This window comes from Juglans microcarpa x Juglans regia, chromosome 4D (assembly GCF_004785595.1).
Source record: "Juglans microcarpa x Juglans regia isolate MS1-56 chromosome 4D, Jm3101_v1.0, whole genome shotgun sequence".
Taxonomy (NCBI): domain Eukaryota; kingdom Viridiplantae; phylum Streptophyta; class Magnoliopsida; order Fagales; family Juglandaceae; genus Juglans; species Juglans microcarpa x Juglans regia.
The window spans coordinates 34570394-34588058 of NC_054600.1; the positions used below are offsets into that span (position 1 = coordinate 34570394).

At 32.8% G+C, this 17665-nt stretch overlaps 1 protein-coding gene across 1 annotated transcript in view; it reads right to left on the reverse strand.

Annotated features, from left to right (window-relative positions):
• Positions 1-17665, reverse strand: part of LOC121260320 (calcium uptake protein, mitochondrial) — a 34716-nt gene that overhangs the window by 16815 nt on the left and 236 nt on the right.

The following is a 17665-nucleotide window of genomic DNA, read 5'->3' on the forward strand; positions in this document are numbered from 1 at the left end:
TAACGAGTCTCGAGGGCTGAATTTATAGATCCAGAATGATTGGACCATATTGTAATTAAGAAGGAAGGTTTGGGTGGTATGGGGTTTTCGAACGTTGGGTTGGTTAACTTAACCATGGTTTAACTGACTAGAGGCTGGGTAGGGATAATATGGTTTCGATTCTCTCGTCTAACGGCTGGAATGATGTGGACAGCGCAAACCGACGAAAGTTGGAGGCCGTTTGTCTAACAGCTTTTCTGGACAGCTGCAACAGGCTGCCACGTATAAGGTTTTTAAGAATCTTCAGAGTTTGAAAGTACTAGAATACCATTTACATATCTATAATTACGATATGCCATTTGGTTATTATTATTTTTTAAATACTTGCAGATGAATATTAAAGAATAAAGATGACGCGAGTTTTTTACCATCAAAATATTATAAATTGAATTGACCGTTTACTTAAGTGTACCAACAGATATTTTGTTAAAAAAAAAGGGTCGATAGATTTGGATGGGAATAGATAAACACAGTACTTTATATAACATTTTACGTAATTATGCTTTAAAATATGTAATGATTTTTTTAGAAATTTTTTTTTTCATTAATCACTATTTACTACTCCATATCCAGGTCCGGCTCAATAGTAATGCCATTTAGGCCATTGCCTAAGGCCCCTATCCTATATAAGACTCCCAAAAATAAAAATTAAGTATTTTTTAAAAATAAAAATAAAAATTATTTCATTAAATAAAATTTTAAATGATTTTACCATTTTTAATGTGTGCAAGGCCTATAATACTAAATTTAATATTTAATATACAATGAATTTTTTTTATAAGTAATATAATGAATTATTTATATTTTAAATAATTTTTAAAATATCTTACTAAATCGAGATACAAAATCTGCATTGAGACGTCATTTTAAGTTGTTGCAAATATAAATTCACAAAATCTGCATTTAAATATTTTAAATAAAATCTCATTTTATTATAAAGTTTGAAAATATTTCATATAGTAGTTTATATTTTATTATATTATAATTACGAATGATTCACTTAAATCTCGACTTAGGCCTCAATTTGTATTGAGTCGCCCCTGTCCATATCGCACACCTTATAAAAAATACTCATACATCTTATGAAAAAAAAAATGTTATAAATATAATGTATGAAAATGAATAGTAATTGATGTATAGAATTCTTCTTTTATTAAACATCTCATAAAAAATAATATTATTTTATAAAAATATAAGAATAGTGAGTCTATCCACGTGGCATAATTATGAAAAGTGTTATATGTTTATCATTACTCATGTGTTAAAGATTTGATTTATATTATTCAAATTTAAAAATTTATCTTTTAAATTAAATTATAAAATATAAAAATTTTACTAAAGAAAAAAGTTAAAGTCACGGAAGATGGGTCTTGATACTTTTATTTTTTTTATTTGGTGGTTAAGAAATTATTTTTTAATAATGTTATAAATTTTGTTTAAAAAAATATTTAAGGGTATAAAAAATAATTAAAAAAATTAAAAGATAAAATGGCACGACTTCTTACTAAATGTACTCAGTCCGCCGGCTTGATAATATCATTTTTATAATTATTTATTTATTTCTTTAATATTAGTAATATTAATTTGTATATTTGTAAACTTTTTATAATAATATTTTAGATTTTGCTACGTTTAATCCATTAAGTATCAGGATCACATCAGTCAATACATGATTCTTTACTTTTTAAATTTAAATATGGCACGTGTTATACTTTTTGCCCTTGATAATATTTTTTATAAATGTTACAAATAAGCCTTCCGTCACGAATTTTTATTTAATTAATATGTAATTTGTCATTTTTCTTATATTTAAATATATTAATATATTTAAGCATTAATATAAAAAAATAAATTTCACATATTAATTAGGTAGAATTGTATAGTGTAAAGCTTTCTTAAATTTTATTACTATTTGATAAGTTGATTAGATAGAGTTGTGTGGTGTAAGACTTTCAAAATTTTTAATATAAAATTTACTTACGAGAACTTCTAAAATTTTTTTTAAAGTTTGGAAAAGTTTTTCATCTTATTTCATCTCATCTCATTTTATCTTTTTTTTTTTCCAAACATTATTCAAACACAAATACTTTCAAACTAATTATTATAAATTTTCTAAACTTTCAAATAAAAAGTAAAAAATAATTTAACTTTTTCAAATTTTTAAAAAATATATATTAAAAAATTATATTATAATAATATTTTAATTTTATAATATTTTTATTTAACTTTTTCTATCTATTTTTTAAAACTTAATAAATAATTAAATTAAACTATATTATTACTATTCACAAATAATTTTATTACCATTTATAAAATTTTCATTTCATCTCGTATACGATCCTCAGATGTAGTATATCGCATCATGTTTCTTTTACGGCCTTAAAAATATTTCAACAGAAGAGATGTCTGTTCTGTTTCAGACTTGAAACAACGGGTAAAGTGCAAGTGAATGTCAAACTCGACTGCTAATTAAGCAGGGAAGCATGACTCTGCTACACCTTTTATTTTCACAAACTTATGGGACCCTCTGGACCGGAGTAGCTGTTTTGTTAGACCAATTCGGTCAGTCAGAGAGTCTTGTAAATTTGAAATCGAAGATGCTCCAGATCCCATTCCCACTTTCGTGACCGTTCTAGATTGTTAATGTTGGGTTTTTGGTCCATTTAGGATGAATTTTCTTGTTCAAATTCTTAATTCTACAATACACGCCCCCTCATAAAACGAACCACGGCTTTAATGTTCATTGAAAACAGCCGAATAAAAGTTCGTACACGCATATGATTTACTCGGCCATAATTTCAGATCCCAATTTTTTATTTTCTCGAAACAGTTCGTGTTGCCTTTAACTTTGGTAAGATTATAATTATTAAGACAGTAAGTAGTGAGTTAATAAAAATGGTAATAATTTATGCGACACATTTCAATTATTTGTTTTTAATAATAATACGAGAAGATCCGACCTCTTCTTGGTTTTGGTGTACCTTTTTCAAATTTGAACCGGAAAAATTATAAACATGTATACTACTTAAAAATATATTATTTTATTTTTATATTTATAAAATATAAGAATAAAATAATAAAATTTAAGTGGTGTAGAGTATAAAATTTACGTGTAACACACTCTTTAAAAATATTTAGTCAACAGGCCTAAGTTGCTGCTTTTATTTTCTTTGTTTTTTTTTTTTAATTTTATTTTATAGTGCCCAAGTTGCAGTCATACGCCTTGCATGTTGAGCTTTTCGACGATATTATCAACCTTCATAAGTGATATAGGATTTATATACTAAAACGTAGGGTAAGTAGAAATATAAATAAATTAAAGAAAGGATGACAGCTGTGAGAGTGACCAAATAAAGTGGATTATAATTACTTTGTCCTTTTTGAGCGGACTAATCAATTTATTATTTTGTTTGGAAATGATAATAATTCTTTATCCTCGACCTTATCTCTTGTCTACGCAAGCCCTTAAATTTATTCTGTGCTCTTTTGAGCTTCGATGGGTGAACCAGAATCCTGAAATTAAACAGCCCTCTGCATTATAATTTTTTTTTTTTTTTTCCAAATTTAGTTCTAATGGCGAGAGAAGCTTAAACGGCAGGCGCTTATCTTGTTTCGGCATCGGCAATGTTGGATAATTCTTGAAGCGAAAAAATAATGTCGTTTGATGATTTTATTTCATGTCAGTTACAAAGGCATTGACTGCTAAATTATTTGCAAAGGTTGTTTTCAGTATGAATTTTTTAAAGGTTTTTATATACTTTTTATTGAACGTGACGCTCAAGGCCTGCTTATGAAGCCCTTCCGAAACTTTAATCCGAGGTTTTTGTTGCGATTTTGGTCCAAGGTATTTTACGATGAATTTAGAATTGAATTTTTACTGATAAGTTATATTATAGATTTATTTTTATTGGAGTTGTTAATTTACAAAATTATTTAAAATGTCAGATAAAAAAATATAAAATCAAGACAGACAAATAATAACTTCACACTTAAGCTCGTTTAGATAGTAAGATGAGATAATTTGTTATCAGTTGAATAAAATATTATTATAATATTATTTTTAATATTATTATTATTTTAAAATTTTAAAAAATTAAAATTTTTATTATATTTTATATAAAAAATTTAATAATAAAATGAGATGGAATTCTGTTACTTATTTTATTCGTACTATACTACTATGAGTAGTGACTGGGGCATATTGCGCAGGAGCGAGTAACACCGTTTATCGTTAGTTATAGAAGTAATTTTTTTATTTTAAATTTTTTATTTAAATTTTTTAAATATTTTTAAAAAATAAAAAAATATACTAATATAATTAAAATAATTTCTATCATCATCATTCGTTTAAAAAAAAAAAAAAAATTTACCCAGGGATACATTTGGAAGACAGAATAGCATTTTTCTATTGCCCAGATATAAAGTACAAATGAGCTGTCTTTTTTAACCTTTTGATTTTTTTCTCGAAAGATCGAGGTACCTATATTTTAGGCAGGCAACAACCTATCAAATAGTAATAAAATTCAAGAAAGAGGCTAGCGTATCCAGTGCAAGTGTGATTTGTTCGAGGAATTACCACGCCATTACCCATATCCATCCTAATATCAACAACAATATGGAACTAACTAATATTGGAAATAAATTATTTGCAAATAAATAAAATAAATGAGTCTTCAGAAAATTAAATGCGAAATTAATGTTGTTTCCGTTGGTTCTTTAATCTCATGACGAACTTTAGATTAAGGGTTTGGGATTCGAATCCCCCGTTAATTAGGATTAAAAGCAGCATTGAAAAATTCAAACAAGAGATTTAGGTACAGTGCTGATGCAAGGCGCATATGGGCAGGAAACATAATGCTGCTTATCAAACACTCAAATGAGATGACAGTTGGGAAATTAGTAAAGTGGTTGGTAGAAAAGGCCAAGAGGAAGAGAAGAGGTATGTAACTGTTGGGTTGGAGGTGGGTCAATCGTTTGGGTTGCAATTTGAATTTGAAGTGGAAAGAGGGTAAAGTAAACACTCAATGTTGCTTTACTTGGAATTTCATTTCCATCCATAAATAAAAGATACCAGAGGGATATCCTACCTCAAATGCAAACTCGTGTTAAAGAAGACTTCAGAGTCTTCTTCACTCTGTTTGTCAAACTTCAAATATTATAAAAAGGAAAAAGAAGATAACTTTATTTTTGGGGTTTGTTCTTTTCTAACGTTCACTGCTTTAAACAAACGCATGGTAATTAATTGGTATGATCTTTAAGTAATCCCCCCACACACACAAAAAAAGAAGAAGAAGCCAGATCCAATGTTCTTGGCCTTAAAAGAGCAAAGAAGAGTTCTATCTTCGTTTTAGATATATTGATGGAGTTGATGGGGTGTTTCAAATTTTGAAGACAGAGGATTAATGAGTGATGGTGGTAGTGGGGATGTAGACGAAAAGATGAGCATGAGGCCTATAAGTTATAACACAAGGTTATGAGGGGGGAAACTTGCCTGTGGCCCCCAAAGCCGGTTGAAAGAAGGTTGTAAAGCCACCGTTGCTTTGACCATAAAAGAGGTAGAATTATTCAAAGGTCGGCTGTTTAGGCACCCACTTTGGGTACAAAAGATTTATTCCTTATAAATCTCAATGCATAAAAATTTTGTTATACACCCCCGTTTAGCTATTCTAATATATGCATTCAATCATTTTACCGCTCTTAAATAAAATGTCTGTTAACTTTGTAAGTTTGTTCTGTCAAGACCGCCTATAAATTATATAAAACATGAAAGGAGACCTTCATGTGAGTTATTAAATTGAGCAAGCAATTTTAGTTGTAGCCGTCGCATTAATTCAATTTAAAACTTGCTCAAAAGTCCTAAAGAAATTTCCTTCCCTTTGAAACTCTGTCCCTTGAATGATTGAAGGGTTCCATTCGCAAGTGGCTGGGAATCCAAGATGCTTCTTCTGCGAAGACTTTTTCTTTCCTCTTTTTTTTCGTATATATCTTAATGGATACGATGTTGTATAAACATGATGATGAGTTGATCATGTTCATCAAGAATATAAAAACTGAAATAAAAGTAAGAAAAGGCATCATTAAAGACACATGAGGTGGGACACGTACGTAGTGGGTATGAAATAATGGGAATTGTAGAACCCAAAATCATTAAAGGTCTCACGTAGATGGATGCAATATTGCTGCCAGTCTAATAGCAGATGGGGGAAGAAGAACAAGCAGCGTGGGACATGCATTGATAATATATATATATATATGTCATATCTATCTCTATTATATAAAAGGCTATTAAAAGATTTTAAACCGAAATTTTTGTTTTTCATTAACTTTTCGTTAAATCCGTATTAACACCATAGCAGGCAAACCCGTAGCAGGCAAACCCATACCTTCTCTAGAAAATTCCTTCCTTAGAAACCAGACCTTCTCTCTAGAAACTTGCTCGTCCGAATCTAGTTGGGGGGAAGTGGAGCTTTGGCTCCTTCTTCCTCTTCCTTTACTCGCCAGCCCTTCGTCTTTGGTGGTATTTTTTTTTTAATGGTTTTCGGCCAAATAAAAGTGTAGCCGTTTCGAGCTTTTCTACGCACACCACCAGGAGAAGCCTCACCTGCTGATCTTGCGGTCGGCTAGATTTGGAGCTAATTGAAGCGGTGCATTGCGCCGATGCACGGTTTAAAGGAAACGCGGGAGTTCTCTAACCACCGCGATTCATTACGATATCTCTCACGGCTGTGTCCCTAAGTGTTGTGTTCTATGTTTGGTCACTACAGTGTGATCTCGCCCCTTCCCTTGACCAAGTCAGAGTTCTATTTCTTTCTTTTCTTCTTCACGAGCCTTTCGTTTCTTTGGTTTTTAGAGCATTGAGTTTGGTTTTTCTTAGTTTGGTTATTTACATCTGGTTAGAAAACTTCCTCTCGCATAGTGTATTTCACGAAAAAAACTTCTTCTTACTGAGGACCAACACCAGCGTATACGAAGAAAACATTTCTCTGGCTCAGAGTGTTTTTATGACTGGGTTGGATTGAGTCTCGCATATTTCTGGCCTCTTTTCCTGATAAGTTTTAGATTTTCTTGTAAAATAGATTATTTGTGTTGTGTTCCTCTATTTCTGTTATTATTAATTTTGTGCTGGTCATTTGTTTAGCAGAAATTACAAAAAATTGGAGTTGTTTATTTTTTTTAGAATCGGTATATTAGGATTGGGCAAACAATTTGGGTATTGGTTACGGTTTGGAAGATTAGAGGGATTGGGCAAATAATCCGATCTCGGTATGTTAGGATTGGGCAATAGAGAGACAGAGAGATTGTTGTGGAAGATCAAATTCTCTTTGATTGATCGTGTTTTCCTTCAATCTCTATTGATCTTATTTAATTTTATTCTTATTTAGTGCTTTTGTTTTCACTTTTTTGTTGTTGTTGGAAATGAAAGATTATTGTGGTTATCAGTGATAGTCATAGCAGCCTAGAAATGGAAAGTCAGGCTTAAGGGGCAAGCATGTGCAAATTTGAGGAATGATTAAGAGGCTTTTGGTCATTGGGTAGTGTTAGACTTGGTAAATATGGATGTAGTGGAGGTTGAAAAGTCGTGGGGTGGTTGGTTTAGTTTGAATACTTTTCATTATTGAAATTAGTGTTTTGGGGGCTATACATAGAAGTAATAGCTAGCTCAAATCTAGTGAGTTGGACCTTTTATGACCATCATTATGGGGCAACTCAAGGCTTTCTCACCTACATTTTCAATTATTATATATATTTTTTATTTTCCATTTGTCTCATTGTGATTGAGTTGGCTGCAGCAAACTAATTTATTCAAGTTAGACTATATTAGACAATGTTTTGAGTACCGTACCGGACGCCGTACCGGTCAAAGCACTGGAACGAAATATTTCAATACCGGTACCGTTTCGGAATAGCATTTTGGGATAACGTTTCGGGATAGTCGATATATAAATAAATTATATATATAAATATTATATTCCAAAATAATAGTCTATATATAAATAAATTATATATAAATACATATATAAATTATAAATAGTCTAGTCTGAATTGAGGGTTAAAAAATAAGTTTGTGATTTGAAAAAATGAAAAAAAAAAACACAGGCCGAAATATAGGCCGGTATAGGCCGAAATTAAGGCCGGTATAGCCAGTACTGCCAGTATTTGGGCCGGTACAAAACAGGTATGCCCAGCCGGTACGAAAAATATTAATTGTACCGGCCGGTACAGTATGAAATCCGAAACACTGATACCAGAGCATCGGATATGAGCAAGATTTTACTACCCTTATTTCCAATAAGTCGTAAATATCATGTCTTTTCAGTAACCAATAAGGTAGCAAAATCTTGCTCATATTTGGTGGTGGGTATATTGTACTTTCCAATAAGTCACTTTGAATCTGGAAAAATTTTGAATTTAATCTTCATTTAATTCGAATGTTTCCCAAAGTTGCTTCAACCTATGGTCTATTTAAAGTTATTACTCTTTGGCTTATTACTTTATAAATGGAATGAAAATATTATGCATCTTTAACTTATCATTTTTTATTTTTTGTTCTACAGGGTATGTTTATATCAAACAAAAACTTGTTTTTCTTTCAACTGGGCAAGTGATTTTATTTCACGGTGCTTCATGATCGCCATTCTCTTCTTTCTGTGGGGCGTGAATCTAAGGGTCACTATTGGTTCATTTCTCCTTTGTGGTTGTATTTGCATCCAGGAGTTTTTTTTTTTTTTTTCCTTTCTTGGTTGTTGAGTTCTCAATTTTTTTTATTAGGTGGGTTGGTCTTGCGGGTTGCTTGGATTGGGTTTCCCACATTTCTGGCCTCTGATTTGCATCTTGGTATGCTTTAGGTTTTACTCTGATTTGCATGGTTTGTATATTGTTCTTGTGTTAATGCTATTGTTGTTTGTCGTGGTTGTGGTGTTGGTTTTGTGATGGTTTTTTCTTGAGCAAAAAAATAAAAAACCATAATTGCAAGGTAAAGTGGCCAACAGAACCTATGCTCCATCAAGCGGAATCTATTGGCCATTAACCGGTCAACGCCCTAGACAGTTGCAATTGGATGCATCGAGAAGATAATGGATCATTACATTTTCTTGAATAACAATGGCAAAAGTGTTGTCATCATATATATTCTCTCCAAATCTTTTGCAACTTTTTCTTTCTTTCTCTCTCTTAAATTCGACATATTTTAGTTTTGCTTAGTACATGTATGAGAGATAAGCTTTGCTGATAAAAACAGTCATATCAATATACTCGAAATTATAAAAAAAAAAAAAAAAAAAAGAATGAAAAAGAAAGACACTTAATCTTACACCTGACATTTAGAAAATTTAGATTTATGTTCTTCACTCAATTTGTGTGGTACAAAGATGCAAGTTTTCTGCAATTTATATGTGTAAAGTATTTATGAGATTCTCACTTTAACTGATTTTGAAAAAAAAAAAGGCAAAAAAAAAAAATGATTTTGATTACTTTAATGAGAATCATGCATGTTAACAACATTACTAATATTTATAATTTTTGTTCACAAGAACTAGAAGGATAAGGATCTATTGAAATCCAAGCATCCAATGACAACATTCTTCTTGTTCACAAACAGTAGCCAAATTGCATTGCTTGTGGAGAAGAAAAGTGTTTTAGAGGTATTTTATTATCACAATTCTCATTTTCAATATTATTTCAGTTGTTAAGCCACTTACTCTTCTCTAATTTGATGAATATGGGCTTTGTAATAGGTTGTATGGATCACTAGTGAAGGGTGGAAAAACATGATAGAAGAACATAAATGACCTTACGAAGAGGTTGACAGTTAACTCATTTTTGAAGAAAAATTTTGTGCCCCAAGTAATCATGCTCATGTCTCACTATTTTTATGGTCAACAAAAGAAAAAACGGAGACATACTCATTTTGAGCTTTTCTTATTTGTATGAGCTCTATTTTGTTATTCAAACAAGTATACTCATTTTGAATTTTTTCTATTTTTTAGAGTAAAAACATACGTGGAGATGAATTGATGACTAGTACATATTATGCATGGAAATCTAACTGCACAGTATATTGAAATGAAATAATTTGCTATGGTCTAAGCTATTACAAGTTTATTATCAATACATTTATGTTGTATGTAATGAATACTATTTTTAATCAATTTGTACTATTATCCGCTTCTAGAACTTTTATGTTCTGAATTTTTTTTTTTTTTTTTTCATCCAAACGGTCAAACGTGCCTTGCACGTTGAGCCACTACTAGTACACATATAAAAGCACAAAACGCGTATTGCTTGGCGCAAAGTACGTACGAATGCGTCTTTGCATCACCTCGTTACTTGAAAAGTTTCACCATCTTTGAGTTGCTTCTAACTGCTAACCTTTTCTAAACAAACACAGAGCTGCAGCCTGCATAAACGTAAAAGTTCAATACTTGTGAAGGAAACATAAATAGATACCTAAATTATTTTTAAAACGGAAATTATATATCTATATTAATTATTTTAATAAAAATGGAATAATTTTGAAGGTTATTAAATTTAGTGTGCCAATGATCATATTAGATTCCATTATTTGTGGTTGATATGCTTCCTCGAAAGAAAGTGGGAGAATCTGGAAAATAAAGGGAAAATAAAGTGGGGAAAGGGGGGCCCGAGGAATAACGGGTTTAGAGAAATGTTTCCGTAATTCATACGTGTTCTCTATGTTTAATGATCAAAGCCTCGAACTTCATTTTATTTTATTTTTTTCAAATTTGTTCTTAAAAAAAGTCTCAGTAATTTAGAAAAACCATCTTCGGCCCATAAAAATAGATGGGCCGACGTACTAAAATAAATGAATTGCGAATGCGATTGGAACAATTCAATATAGAAGTGGAGCTGCTAAACTTTTATCTTTTAGGTTTTTATTGGGCTCGTAGTTGGGCTGGAGTTCGAGAAATAAAGGCCTAAAAGATTTTACTACACGGGCAAGGAAAAGGCTTAGCGACCCGACTCTTACCCAGATATTAATAATTAATGGTTGAGAGTGACACGAGAGATTGGTGATGACCTGATTATGCAAATAAAAAATAATATTTATAATCGTAGAGTATGTAATTATTGTGTAATATTTTTTTTAAAAATGAATAAATATATAATTTATATAAAAAAATTAATTTTTTAATAATAAATCTCACTCTTTTACAAAACAATTGAGCGATACTTACAGATTCTGAGTGTACCTAGCATACTCTCTACAAATAATGACAAACTCAGAAATGACTCCCGTGCTCCTGCCAAAAGGTTACCATATGCAGTTGCAACTTGCATGCATTGTCCCCACACATGGAAGCATCGATCTCATGATCTAAAGCTAGCTGTACGAGAAGTATGCTTTTGTACCCATTCGTCTATTATTATTGCGACGCAAAGGGTCAAGACAAGGTGCAAAATATAAGCGATTAGGATAAGTGCTGGTCTCCAGTATCAACATTAGCACCATATATATTCATTTTATGATCATCATACCACTCAGAAGCAGAGAAATGCCAAAAGGCCAGCCTTATAATTCTTCGTTACCCAGAACCTAAGAGATCGATCGATCATGTCTGTCCTTTGAATTCAAGAAAAAAATACGTATATATACCATGGAATATAAATGGACAGAATTGTTTAATAAAGAATCAATCAACGATTGCACGGAAAGGAAAAAATAAAAAAAATAAAATTGATTACGTATACTGCCCAACAAGCGGACAATCAAACAAAAAACCCAGCAGATGGGCTCTCTCAAAACATTCTTCCCTGAAAATGTTGACCATTCACGCACTTGACGAGTGATGGATCTTTGCAAAAACCCAGCAGCATGGAAGCTAAATGATCTTCATCCTGATAAAAGCCGTGGACTTCTCTTTAGCAAAAAGAGAGGGATTTGGTTTTCTAGCATGATATCTCGAGTATGGCATGGTGTGCGGTTTTTTTCCTCGTGTGGTCGATCAAATGGACCATCTTAGAAGAGATTCGCATAAGCGAGCCTTCCGTTTTGGAAGAGTAGGTATGGAGACACTCCAACAAAAAGGGAGCGTCGATCGCAAACATCCATGCGATTTCACGATCGAACTCCAAGAGCCGGAGGTGGCAAGCGCGGATAATGCTATCACTTTCCGCAATGCTGTTAACCAAGTCTCGAAATTTGATTTGTTTGATGTTATTTTGCACTCTTTTAACTGAAGCGAGCTTGTAGTGCTCCATCTCCAATAGTTCTAGCCGGCTGGCGATGGAATGGACCAAGGACTACGAGCTGTGGAGTGTATGTTTCTGGTTTGATAGACATTAGTGTTTTGGGCACGTTGAAGATGCTAATGGAAGCGGCTTCATCGTTGTCTTCGGGGCCTTCTTCTAGGGCTCGGCTTATTTGGATGACTCATTCTTAATTTATTGGTCATGGGTAATTTTTGTTGGTTCCATGGGTTTTAGTTCAGAAGAGTACACGGTGATCTGTCTAGGGAGAGAAGTGGGTGCATGAAAGAGTGAAATGCTCAGAAGATGAGTGATCAGATAGAGAGGCGAGCAAATACTTGCACACTTTTATACTTGGTTTGTACTGAAGTACGGATTAGCGGTGTTGACGTAAAATTCTCTACAGCCATAACATGATTAATTAGTCATACTATAGGAAATTCCCGTCTGATTAGTCAAGTAAGTATCTGCCCGCCCCACGCTCAAAGTGAAAGGTGAAATTCTATCTTTTCACATCCTGTAAAGAAGATCCAAGTCAAGCCCAGCCCCTTCAATTCCAAAGCTCTGGTTGGAAACTAGGACCTTTGCCCGACACCCAGTATGAAGTTATGAACACACTCTGGTTCAATTCAAGAATTTTCTGTGGCTCGATCTCAATTATATTATGGGTCGTGCCGCGTATATAGTTGCATATATGAAATTTGTTTGAGATTTCCTAAGAGAGATGGTATTCTAATGTATCTGTGAAAAATGAGTTGTTTCACAAATTCAACTGACCGGGAAGACAAGGGTCCTGTACGTGCCATAGTCATGTTTTATTTCTTCACTAACCTGTAGATTTATGGATGGTTAATTTCGCGGTGAGAATGAAATAAAAGGTTACTTCGAGGAAGTTTCGGAGAGGGTATGTTAGCTAGGAAAGTAGCCAATAAAAACTATACTTTTTCTTCTGTACGGAAGTGGAATTGAAAAGGAACATGGAGAGAGCTCAGATCACGTTTTTGTTGCGCGACTTGCAAAACGTTTTTGTTGCTGTCGCGCTTTCCCACCCAATCTGTCGCAAAACGTTCAGCTTTTTATTTAGGTTTTGTTTGGATCTTCAACTATTTTCAACTCATCTCAACTCATCATTATAATTTTTTTAAATTCTAACACAAAATATAATAAACAATTCAATTTTTTCAAATCTCAAAATAATAATAATATTAAAAAATAATATTCTAATAATATTTTATCATCTCAACTCAACTCAACTCACTTCAACATTTAAACGTACTTTAAAGAGTAGTGATAAATACACAACACTTTTTACAACACATTATAAAATAAGGATATTTTTGTAAAATAATGTTAGTTTTATAAGGTATTTTATAAAAATATCCCTCCTTTTAAAATATTGTTGTATAAAATATTGTAAAATGTGTTATGTGTTTACCATTTTTCTTTTATTTAAACATTAGTCTACATACAGTTATTAAATGGGACTGCTCATCAAAGGTAAAAAAAAAAAATTTAAATTATAATAATATTTTTTTAAATGATATATTTTTTCTTTTATCATCATTTATCAATAGGATTGCACATACAATCTCTCACTCAAGATTATAAATATAATTTCTCTTTATTTAAATCGAAGATTTTAAGTAACAAAAAAAATAATTTTATATAATTTATTGTCTATTTAGTACTGTTCGGAAATACTTAAATATAAAATATTAAATATGGTAAAACTCAATTTATACATGTCTATCTCCATCGTTTGAAACCTCAAATTTAGATAAATCTTGATCATTCTTCTTTAAAAAAATTAAAAATAATGGATATTTACACACTGTAGGACTTTATTAGTATATAAAGTATTACTAAAAAGATAAAACTCTTTCTTACGACTTTTCTGTGACTGTATTTTAAATGAATGATATTTTTAAATAGAATTCTAATAGCATCACTATTTAAGAAAATACCATTTCTTAGAATTTGAGTTAAGTCTCTCTATCCTTAACTTTTTAACAATAATCCAAGGTATAAAACAAATATTTTCCATAAAATTGATTTAATCACTATAGTCTGGCTGTTAACTGTTATTATTATTATTTTCACTTGTAAACTCGAACGTTGATAATATTTAATTATGCACTTGTTAATGCAACAAATTAAAAAAAAAAAAAAAAGGTTCAATGCCATAAAAATCATTTTTTTTCATATGAACTTAAAAAACTAATTATTAAAAATAATCCTATTTTTCATCAAAGTTTTCATCTAAAGTCACTTTTTTTAAAACAATCACATGGTAATTGTTATATCATGCGATATAACAATCACATGGGCTTTCTTCGAACGATAATAATGTAGGCCTAAGGACTATATTGGGCTTTACAATCAACTAGAGAAGCACAAGCGAGCCTAATTGACTGAATCTGATGGAAAATAATAATAATAATAATAATAAAATCTGGTGAGAGGACAAATCATAATCCTCCAACCCAGTGACGATACGGCGCGATAATAGCCCAGAAAGTCTAATATGCCGCTTTAAACATACTGTTCGGTTTGAACGTTCCGTAACTTTTTTTTTTTCGAAAGTAATTTTAAATATGTTGATATATATTTTTTTATTTTTTAAAAATATTTAAATATATTAAAAAAATATGTATAGAAAAAAAAAAAAAAATTACTTTTATAATTAGCGATAATACCGAGCGGTGCACCGCCCGAGTAGCCCATAAATAGTCTCCCCACTTGGAAAAATGCAATCTTGGAATTTTATATATTTTATTTTAAAAATAGGATATATTATTAAATAATAATAATTTTTATTTGAATTTTAGATCTATAAAAGAAATATACGAGACCGCGCAACTTAAAGACTACAAATAATTTCAATGCATGAAATGAAAATGCAACGTCGGACCTGTACGTACGTACTCGATCGTATTGTTCAAAGTTCTTTCTACTCTCACTTGAGCGGATAATTAGGAGAATTGTTATCCCAACCTACACACGAAGGTTGATATATATATATATATATATGGCCGCGCGCATGTTGTAAGAAAACAAGAAAAATGGAAAAACAGTGTTGCAGGAACAGAGAGAGCAGAGCCGGTGGAGAAGGAAATCTTCGTATTCCTCTTGAATGAGATATTCTACAAGATACCAAAAGCTGATATGTAGAGAAAAGGAGGCTAACTAGCTAACAGAATTCCCATGTCCTATTGCCAGCTGGAGAATATATATAAAGCAATGAAATAAATCAAAGAATATCTGAACCAAACAGCAATCACTATCTACAACGACTTGTAGCTGTAATATGAGAAACTGATGAAGCCTCTGTAGTACGACTTGTAGCTTAGCCTGTATCTTCTAACATCCCCGCAAGATGGAGAATAGAAATTGACTATTCTCATCTTGGACAAGTGTGACTGCAAAAGGTAAGAAGGGAGAGCTTTAGTAAAGTTGTCTACCAGCTGTGTTTGAGAAGAAACATGAGCTGTGGTAATCTTGCCTTCTTGCATTTTATCTCGAATCAAGTGACATGCAGTACGTACGTTCTTCGCAGATTAGGAGATTAGCAGCTAGATCGGTTATAGCAGTAGAAATACTGTTTCCAAGATTCGAAAGAGCCGAGATCATTAAACTACTTGATGCATATATGGGTGATAGATCGATCTTTGCAACAACCTCTGTTAATCCTCCAAACTTGTAGGACAAACTTGTAGGACCGGAAATAACAGTCATGTTATGAAGCCTCTGTTAATCCTCCAAACTTGTAGGACAAGTGGCCTATAGTACAAGTCCGGGCCGTACCTCCAGATAAGTTTTACGAGTTGGGAAGAAACTTTCAGTGTTTGGACGTACTTAATTTAAACATGACTAAACAACAAAAAACTGTCTGCACACACATCTATCTTCGCTAAGCAACAACAGTATGTTTGGACGCTCATAGTGTCGGCAATTTGGAGCAGTTGTACATAGAACAAGCTGTCTGCATGATAGACAGCAATATCAGAATATTAGCGGCCAAAAATGTAAGGAATGGCCAAGAAGCAAAGACGTACTTCTTCATGGTCACATTCATCCTCGCCTTCCAACTCCTGGAATAATATGTATTTGCACCTTCAATGGCTTTGTCAAGAATCGGAACTTTCGTTAAACTCACAGACTTGGTCATCCCATTACAAAGAGTTGTCACTTCCGCATCACTTTTGAGGCGGTTCACGATGATCCCTGCCTCTCTAAGAATCTTCACGTCCTCCTCGGAATCGATTATTCCATTCATCAACTCAGAGTAGCGAGTCAGAACCATTACCTCCGGTGCAATACATGCTTCATAGGCCACAAGGTTCCTTAGCACGACCTCGGAGTTATCATCCAAGTGAATAACCGAAAGGTAAAATGTACCAGAAGAGTTATCGAAGTTTATCGTTTCCAAACCACCCTTTGCTGTGCGAAATTTGACACCAATTTTATGAAGCTCTGACACGCTTGGGATCGCAATCTCTTCGACTAAAGGACTTTCGTCTTTCATCTCATGAGATGCACTTTCCACCTCGTCGGCCATGCTTCCCGCGGACGATATTAGACTGTTTATGTCACCCTTGTTTCCAGTATTCGAAATACACGAGAGGATTGTAAATGGTAGTGCAAGTAAAAGTTTGATTGATTTTGACTTGCAAATTTTATTGACTAGGCGGAGCGAGGCCAAGTTAATGTAAAATACCGCTGCCAAGATTGATTTCAATACTTTTTTAAAACAGCTAATATTCTCTTGGAAATCTTCCTTCTTCTCTTGGGCACAATCTGCTACAAGATGCAATTCTGGCGTAACCATATAGTAGAGAAGCTCTAGCAGATGGGCTCTCTCAAAACACTTTTCCCTGAAATGTTGACCATTCACGCACTTGATGGGTGACAGATATTTGCAAAAACCTAGAAGCGTGGAGGCTAAATGATCTTCGTGGTAATAAAAGCCGTGGACTTCTTTAAGCAAAAAGAGAGGGATTTGGTTTTCTAGCATGATAATATCTCTGAGTATTGCACGGTGTGCGGTTCTTTTCCTCGAGTGGTCGATCAAATGGCCCATCTTAGCTGAAGAGATTCGCATAAGCGAGCCTCCCTTTTTGGGAGAGTAGGTATGGAGACACTCCAACAAGAAGGAAGCATCAATGGCAAACATCCATGCGAGTGTTTCCCGATCGAATTCCAAGAACCGGAGGTAGCAAGAGCGGATGATCCTATCCCTTTCAGCAAAGCTGTTAACCAAGTCTCGAAATTTGATTAATTGCTTGCCGTTATTTTGCAGTACCCTTTTCGCTGAAGCGAGCTTGTAGTGCTCCATCTCCAAGAGTTCAAGCCGATGGTAATGGTAAGGGCCAAGGGCTACGAGCTGTGGAGTGTATGCTTCTGGTTTTATGGACATCAG